General features: G+C 41.1%; 1 pseudogene; it reads left to right on the forward strand.

The window, feature by feature from the left end:
- Nucleotides 1-1,204, forward strand: LOC141425914 (transcription factor AP-2 gamma pseudogene; annotated as a pseudogene).
- Nucleotides 1,205-9,363: the final 8,159 nt, after the last annotated feature.

Raw genomic sequence — 9,363 nt, forward strand, 5'->3', positions numbered from 1 at the left:
ATGGAGCAACTACGTGTGCACCTCAACGACAGGCTCTGCAGCCAAAGTGCGCATGTGCAAGCCCAGCCTGTCAAATCACAGCAGGAACTAACCCCTGCGTTCCTTCAAAACTCAAAAGTCAAAGTACATCACAGACATGTATGAAAATCAGGTTTTGTATAAGAAAAAAGAAAAAAACGTCAATAGGGGCTGAGCACGACTTAACTTGAGGACAGCAGTAGGGGTTCCCGCCGCCCTCCACCTATTGCAGTTCCCTACAAGCTTGCCCTGGACTCCACCCGCTTGTTAAGTACCTGGGCTGCACGACATGAAGCACCAGATGGAAGAAGTGTGGAATTTCCACGCTCAGCACCTACTTTTGCATGATCAGATTGTCAGTGGCAAAAGCCTTATTTCCAGGACCAAGCCCGCACTGAGCCTCCACTGTCAGAAGGAGCTGGTGGAAGCCATGAATCCCAGTGAAGGTTTCTGCTCAGTCCCTGGAAGATTGTCCCTTCTCTACTCCACATCTGAATATAAAGTGTGATGGCTGAAGTACACAGGCGATTGTCGCTGCCTAAGTACTTAAATGCCTCCTGATGAGGAGGTACTGCTAAGAATAGCCAAATCCCAAAGTGGAGGCAGGTTCTTTCTAGAGAAGTTGCACTTGATTGGGTTGAACATTCTCAACAGAAAACAGAAACCTGCTCATGTGACCTGCATAACATCCTTAGTGGAAAGGGAAGCATTTATTTGGCCCAAGACCTTGCATAGATCTGTGGAGTCAAGGTTCCCAGTCAGTCATGGCTGCATATTTCCACAGACCTCATCTTGCAGGATGAAATGACATGGAAAAGAGAATGAATATGCTGCTGGCTAACAGCTAATGTGAAAACATTCACAGACTTCCTCAACCAAGACCAAACACCAAAAGGGAACATCAGGCCCACTCTGGTCTTGGAGACAAATCTACAAGCTCCCTTTCTACACCGGGAAGGATGTATCTTAGGGGATGTACCAAGATTGAGTACACCTAGTTGCACCAAGTCTGTTCTGGGGAGAGATACATGCTTTTACTTTGCATAGAACAGTACCTTACACACTGGGTAAGCTGAGTAGGGTAGGCTCATCACCCTCCTACTGATGAGGAAACTGAGGCCCAGAGAAACCATGGATTTGCCCAACTCATATCACCTCAAACCTGTTTTTGGCAGCTGTCCTGTGAGATCCCACACATTCTGTGAGTTTCCTGAGAGCAATGTGTGACTCCTACCAGCAGACATTCCACAGAAGACACCACGAATTCTTCACATATGGAATGAAGCTTTGAACAGACTTCAGTCTACCCCTATTCCCTGTTGCATCATGCAGCTCTCTCTCCTTGTGGATCCTCAGGCTCCAAAGGTGACTTACTGAGGCAAGGTCCACCCCTCCTTGACTGACAGAACATGGGCCAGGTAGCCAGGGCAGGTGCAGAGAGCACCCTCTTGTGTTCCTTGGTCCTGGAAGAAGCATCAAGTTGGGGCCAGAGTCATATAACCCCACTGAAGTAGGATTAGCACCTCAGGTCTAAGGACACAGCCATCAGCCCCATAGCCTCTCTGGCCCCTTCTCTGAGTCCCACCTCCTGCATGGCCTAGGATCAAAGTCTAGGTCAGATGGTCCACCAGCCCAGAGTTGTGGGGAGTGGATTATGAGAAAGCTACATAAGCACAGTTGTGCTCAATGACAGGCTGAGTTTGGCAAGGCCCCAGACCTAGACAAAATGCAGCTCAGCTGTTTTCCTAAGTTGTTTACCTTCAGAAAAGTAGGAATGCAGTAGGAATTCCAAGATGGCGGCTAGAGGTAGGAAGCAGAAAGCGAGCCTCCTATAGTGAAATCTTGGAGAGACGCTGGAGACACACTTTGCAGGCATAATCACCGAGAAAAGGCATAACTTTGACCCCTCCACATCTCCAGCCGGCGCAGAGAATCTCCACTTCACGTTAAACGGAGAACCGAGGAGGCCCCCGGGCCGCCAGTGGCCGGCGCCCATACGGCTTGGGAAGACGCGGACCAGGTGAGCTTCGCGGTACCGCGGTTCCCCCACAGACAAGCCTGGGCCAGAGCAGCATAGCCCCCTGGACAGACTGACCTCCACCCGGGGGAAAAGGAGAAACTGAGTACTAAGCAATAAGAACAGTTAAGACGCTGGAAAGAGGGTGGGGCGCCCTGAGCGCTGAAGATTGGGGGAAGGGACTCCTTCCCGGGACTGTAAATAAACGAGCCGGGCGGGCCGGAGAGGCTCTGGCGGGAGCGGGGCGCGCCAGCAACCAGGAGCCTGGACGCTTGTGAGAGGAGGGAAGACCCACTTCCCACGTGAACTGTAAATAAACACGCAGGCCTGACAACGCGGGGCAGTGTCGCCTTTCCCAGTGCTTGGAAAGGGAAAAGCCTGTAGCAGAGGCCCCCCTCCCCCGCACAGGAGAACTCTGAGCAAACAAAGCCTGTGGGACCAGGTGAGTGCTAAGCTCACCCCAGAGATCTGCATAAATAACGCCGCCAGCTACAGACTGAGAGCAGCAGGCAGGCGAGCCACAGTTGCAGAAACCACTCTCAGAACTGCCTCCAGACGCTTTTTTTTTTTCTTTTTCTCCCTACCTTTGATGAGAGAACAACCGAATTACACCTGCAAGCCGAAAAACTTACTGAAACTGTATTGCATTTGAACTGGGGACACTTGGTGGGACTTTTTTTTTTTTTTTCTTCTGTGTGTGTGTGAGTGTAGTTTTGTTCTACTTTATGCATCCCCTTTGATGAGACAACTACAGAACAACATCTGAGGCACCAACTCCAGGACTGGAGATTGAGACGGACATCCAAATTATTAAGACTGAAATTGCATTGCATATAAACTTGGAAGTTTTTTGGTTTTTTGGTTTTTTTTGTTTTTTTTAATTTTCTATTTTCCATTTTATTTTAATTCATTTTTATAAATAGATATTACTTTCATATACTTATTTTTTATTTTTTTTATCTTTGATTTTCAATCCTCTCTCTGTCACTCTATTGTCTGTTCAGCTTACTGTCGATTAGTACACTAACACTCCCTGTTTATACCTTTGAAACTCTCTTGTCTGATACCTTGTTCTGCTTTCTCCCTCTTGTCTGTATATTTGTTTTCCCCTTTTCTTTAATTTCTTGCTTTCCATCTCAGCTCACTCTTCCATTCTCAATATTACCATTGTTATTATTACAAGCTAGAAAATACTTAATTACACACAGTACAGGGACAGTAACAACACCAAGGACAATGACAGGAAGACAGAAAAAACAAGGAAACCAGTTTCCCCACAGCAAAAAATTAGTACAGGAACCAGAGGGGAATGAAGAGAACAGAAACTCAGAGCCAGACTCCAACAAAATGAAGATAAACTATGCCAAAGGACCCAATGAAGCCTACAAGAATAATTTAAAAGAAGACATACTACAAGTACTCAATGAGAATTTTATAGAGATGATACTGGATAGGGTCAACCAAAATGTACAGGAGACACTCAAGAAATTCCAAGACAATAAAAATAGAGAATTTGAAAAAGCAAAAGAAGAAATAAAGGAAACCATAGAAGCACTGTATAAACACCAAAGTGAAAGAGAGAACACAATGAATAAACAGATAAATGAACTCAGGACAAAAATAGACAACAATAAAGAAGAAAACAGCCAGGATATGGAAAACCTCAGAAAAAAGAACGAAACAGAACTGCAAAACAAAACGGAAGGCCAATCCAGCAGAATAGAACAAACAGAAGACAGAATCTCAGAACTTGAAGATGAAATGGTAATTAAAGGAAAAACTGAAGAACTACTAATTAAACAACTCAAGACCTGTGAAAAGAAAATGCAAGAACTCACTGACTCCATCAAAAGACCAAACTTGAGAATCATGGGCATCGAAGAAGGAGAAGAGGTGCAAGCGAAGGGAATGCGTAATATATTCAACAAAATAATAACGGAAAATTTCCCAAATCTAGAGAAAGATATTCCCATACAAATGCAAGAGGCCTCCAGGACACCAAACAGACCAGATCAAAATAGAACTACTCCACGACATATCATCATTAAAACAACAAGTTCAGAAACTAAGGAAAGAATATTGAAGGCTGCAAGAGAGAAAAAACAAGTAACATACAAAGGTAAACCCATCAAAATCACAGCAGACTTCTCAACAGAAACATTAAAAGCAAGAAGAGCGTGGGGTGAGATCTTCCGGGCACTGAATGAAAATAACTTCAACCCCAGGATACTCTACCCAGCAAAGCTATCATTCAAAATAGATGGAGCAATAAAAGTCTTCCATGATAAGCAGAAACTAAAACAATATGTGACCACAAAGCCACCATTACAAAAGATTCTGCAAGGGATCCTGCACACAGAAAGTGACACCCAACTTAACCATGAAAAGGCAGGCAGGCAGCACCAAACCACAGGATAAGAAAAAGCAAGACAGTAGAGAGTAACATCAAGTTAGGTACACACAATCAAACCTTCAAACAACTAAGATAACTAAATGGCAGGAATCACCACATACCTATCAGTATTAACACTTAATGTTAATGGACTTAATTCACCCATCAAAAGACACCGTTTGACAAAATGGATTAAAAAAGAAGATCCAACAATTTGTTGCTTACAGGAGACTCATCTCACCGACAGAAATAAGCATATGCTTAGGATGAAAGGCTGGAAGAAGATTTACCAAGCCAATGGCCCCCGAAAACAAGCAGGAGTAGCAATACTTATCTCTGACAAAGTAGACTTCAAACCTACATTGATCAAACGAGATAAAGAAGGACATTCCATACTAATAAAAGGGGAAATAGACCAAAAGGAAATAATAATCATCAATCTGTATGCACCCAATGTCAACGCACCCAATTTCATCAAACATACCCTGAAAGACCTAAAAGCATATATAAACGCCAACACAGTGGTTGTGGGAGACTTTAACACTCCATTATCATCAATAGATAGGTCATCCAAACAAAAACTCAATAAAGAAATCCAAGATCTAAAATATGCAATAGATCAAGTGGACCTAGTAGATGTCTACAGAACATTTTATCCAACCTCTACACAATATACATTCTTCTCAGCAGCCCATGGAACCTTCTCCAAAATAGATCATATCCTAGGGCACAAAGCAAGCCTCAGCAAATATAAGAAAATAGAAATAATACCATGCATACTATCTGACCACAATGCAGTAAAAGTAGAACTCAACAACAAAAGTAAAGACAAAAAACATGCAAACAGCTGGAAACTAAATAACTCATTACTTAATGAAGAATGGATCATCGATGCAATAAAAGAGGAAATTAAAAAGTTCCTAGAAGTCAATGAAAATGAAAACACAACCTACCAGAACCTATGGGACACAGCTAAGGCAGTCTTGAGAGGAAAGTTTATAGCCATGAGTGCATATATTAAAAAGATTGAAAGATCCCAAATCAATGACCTAATGATACATCTCAAACTCCTAGAAAAACAAGAACAAGCAAATCCCAAAACAAATAGAAGGAGAGAAATAATAAAAATAAGAGCTGAAATCAACGAAATAGAAACCAAAAAAACCATACAAAGAATTAATGAAACAAAAAGTTGGTTCTTTGAAAAAATAAACAAGATCGATAGACCCCTGGCAAACCTGACTAAAATGAGGAGAGAAAAAACCCAAATTAGTAGAATCAGGAATGCAAAAGGGGAGATAACAACAAACACCATGGAAGTCCAGGAAATCATCAGAGACTACTTTGAGAACCTATATTCAAATAAATTTGAAAATCTAAAAGAAATGGACAGATTTCTAGATACATATGATCATCCAAAACTGAACAAAGAGGAAATTAATCACCTGAATAGACCTATAACACAAAATGAAATTGAAGCAGCAATCAAGAGTCTCCCCAAAAAGAAAAGTCCAGGACCTGATGGATTCTCTGCTGAATTCTATCAGACCTTTAAAGAAGAACTGATACCAACCCTCCTTAAACTGTTCCATGAAATAGAAAGGGAAGGAAAACTGCCTAACACATTTTACGAAGCCAGTATTACACTTATCCCAAAACCAGGCAAAGACACCTCCAAAAAGGAGAACTATAGGCCAATCTCCTTAATGAACATTGATGCAAAAATCCTCAACAAAATAATGGCAAATCGAATTCAGCAACACATCAAAAAGATTATTCACCACGACCAGGTAGGCTTCATCCCAGGGATGCAGGGGTGGTTCAACATACGAAAATCAATAAACGTAATAAACCACATTAACAGAAGCAAAGACAAAAACCACTTGATCATCTCAATAGATGCAGAAAAAGCCTTTGATAAGATCCAACATCATTTCATGATAAAAGCTCTAAGAAAACTAGGAATAGAAGGAAAGTTCCTCAACATTATAAAAGCTATATATGACAAACCTACAGCCAGCATTATACTTAACGGAGAAAAATTAAAACCATTCCCTCTAAAATCAGGAACCAGACAAGGATGCCCACTATCTCCACTCCTACTCAACATAGTACTGGAATTCCTAGCCAGAGCAATTAGGCAAGAAGAAGGAATAAAAGGAATACAAATAGGTAAAGAAACTGTCAAAATATCCCTATTTGCAGAGGACATGATCCTATACCTTAAAGACCCAAAAAACTCTACTCAGAAGCTTCTAGACATCATCAATAGCTATAGCAAGGTAGCAGGATATAAAATCAACATAGAAAAATCATTAGCATTTCTATACACTAACAATGAGCAAACGGAAAAAGAATGTATGAAAACAATTCCATTTACAATAGCCTCAAAAAAAATCAAATACCTAGGTGTAAACCTAACAAAAGATGTGAAAGACCTCTACAAGGAAAACTATACACTTCTGAAGAAAGAGATTGAGGAAGACTATAGAAAGTGGAGAGATCTCCCATGCTCATGGATTGGTAGAATCAACATAGTAAAAATGTCTATACTCCCAAAAGTAATCTACATGTTTAATGCAATTCCCATCAAAATTCCAATGACATTCATCAAAGAGATTGAAAAATCTATTGTTAAATTTATATGGAAACACAAGAGGCCACGAATAGCCAAGGCAATACTCAGTCAAAAGAACAATGCAGGAGGTATCACAATACCTGACTTCAAACTATATTACAAAGCAATAATAATAAAAACAGCATGGTACTGGCACAAAAACAGACATGAAGACCAGTGGAACAGAATAGAGGATCCAGATATGAAGCCACACAACTATAAGCAACTTATCTTTGACAAAGGAGCTAAAAATATATGATGGAGAAATAGCAGCCTCTTCAACAAAAACTGCTGGGAAAACTGGTTAGCAGTCTGCAAAAAACTGAAACTAGATCCATGTATATCACCCTATACCAAGATTAACTCAAAATGGATCAAGGATCTTAATATCAGACCCCAAACTCTTAAGTTGATACAAGAAAGAGTAGGAAATACTCTGGAGTTAGTAGGTATAGGTAAGAACTTTCTCAATGAAACCCCAGCAGCACAGCAACTAAGAGATAGCATAGATAAATGGGACTTCATAAAACTAAAAAGCTTCTGTTCATCAAAAGAAATGGTCTCTAAACTGAAGAGAACACCCACAGAGTGGGAGAAAATATTTGCCAATTATACATCAGACAAAGGACTGATAACCAGAATATACAGGGAACTTAAAAAACTAAATTCTCCCAAAACTAATGAACCAATAAAGAAATGGGCATGTGAACTAAACAGAACTTTCTCAAAAGAAGAAATTCAAATGGCCAGAAAACACATGAAAAAATGCTCACCATCTCTAGCAATAAAGGAAATGCAAATTAAAACCACACTAAGATTCCACCTCACCCCTGTTAGAATAGCCATCATCAGCAACACCACCAACAACAGGTGTTGGCGAGGATGCGGGGAAAAAGGAACCCTCTTACACTGTTGGTGGGAATGTAGACTAGTACAACCACTCTGGAAAAAAATTTGGAGGCTACGTAAAAAGCTGGACATCGATCTACCATTTGATCCAGTAATACCACTCTTGGGGATATACCCAAAAGACTGTTACTCCAGAGGCACCTGCACATCCATGTTTATTGCGGCACTATTCACAATAGCCAAGTTATGGAAACAGCCAAGATGCCCCAGCACTGACGAATGGATTAAGAAAATGTGGTATCTATACATAATGGAATTTTATGCAGCCATGAAGAAGAACGAAATGTTATCATTCGCTGGTAAATGGATGGAATTGGAGAACATCATTCTGAGTGAGGTTAGCCTGGCTCAAAAGACCAAAAATCGTATGTTCTCCCTCATATGTGGACATTAGATCAAGGGCAAACACAACAAGGGGATTGGACTATGAGCACATGATAAAAGCGAGAGCACACAAGGGAGGGGTGAGGAAAGGTAAGACACCTAAAAAACTAGCTAGCATTTGTTGCCCTTAATGCAGAGAAACTAAAGCAGATACCTTAAAGCAACTGAGGCCAATAGGAAAAGGGGACCAGGAACTAGAGAAAAGGTTAGATTAAAAAGAATTAACCTAGAAGGTAACACCCACGCACAGGAAATCAATGTGAGTCAATGCCCTGTATAGCTATCCTTATCTCAACCAGCAAAACCCCTTGTTCCTTCCTATTATTGCTTATACTCTCTCTACAACAAAATTAGAGATAAGGGCAAAATAGTTTCTGCTGGTTATTGAAGGGGGGGAGCGGGAGGGGGTGGAGTGGGTGGTAAGGGAGGGGGTGGGGGCAGGGGGGAGAAATAAACCAAGCCTTGTATGCACATATGAATAATAAAAGAAAAATGAAAAAAAAAAAAAAGAAAAGTAGGAATGCAGGTTTCTCTTGTTACAATGTCAAGCCCCTCCCTGAGAACTGTTGCTCCACTTCCTGTTTACCACTTGATATAAAAGACTCGCTGAAGGAGGATGTGAGGTTTTTTTTTTATTGTTTTATTATTCATATGTGCATACAAGGCTTGGGTCATTTCTCCCCCATGCCCCCACCCCATCCCTTACCACCTACTCCACCCCTCCCTCTCCTCCCCACCCCCTCGATACCCGGCAGAAACTATTTTGCCCTTAGCTCTAATTTTGTTGAAGAGAGAATATAAGCAATAATAGGAAGGAACAAGGGTTTTTGCTGGTTGAGATAAGGATAGCTATACAGGGCATTGACTCACATTGATTTCCTGTGCGTGTGTGTTACCTTCTAGGTTAATTTTTTTTAATCTAACCTTTTCTGTAGTTCCTGGTCCCCTTTTCCTATTGGCCTCAGTTGCTTTTAAGGTATCTGCTTTTAGTTTCTCTGCATTAAGGGCAACAAATGCTAGCTAATT

This window comes from Castor canadensis, chromosome 8 (genome assembly GCF_047511655.1).
Source record: "Castor canadensis chromosome 8, mCasCan1.hap1v2, whole genome shotgun sequence".
Lineage (NCBI taxonomy): Eukaryota > Metazoa > Chordata > Mammalia > Rodentia > Castoridae > Castor > Castor canadensis.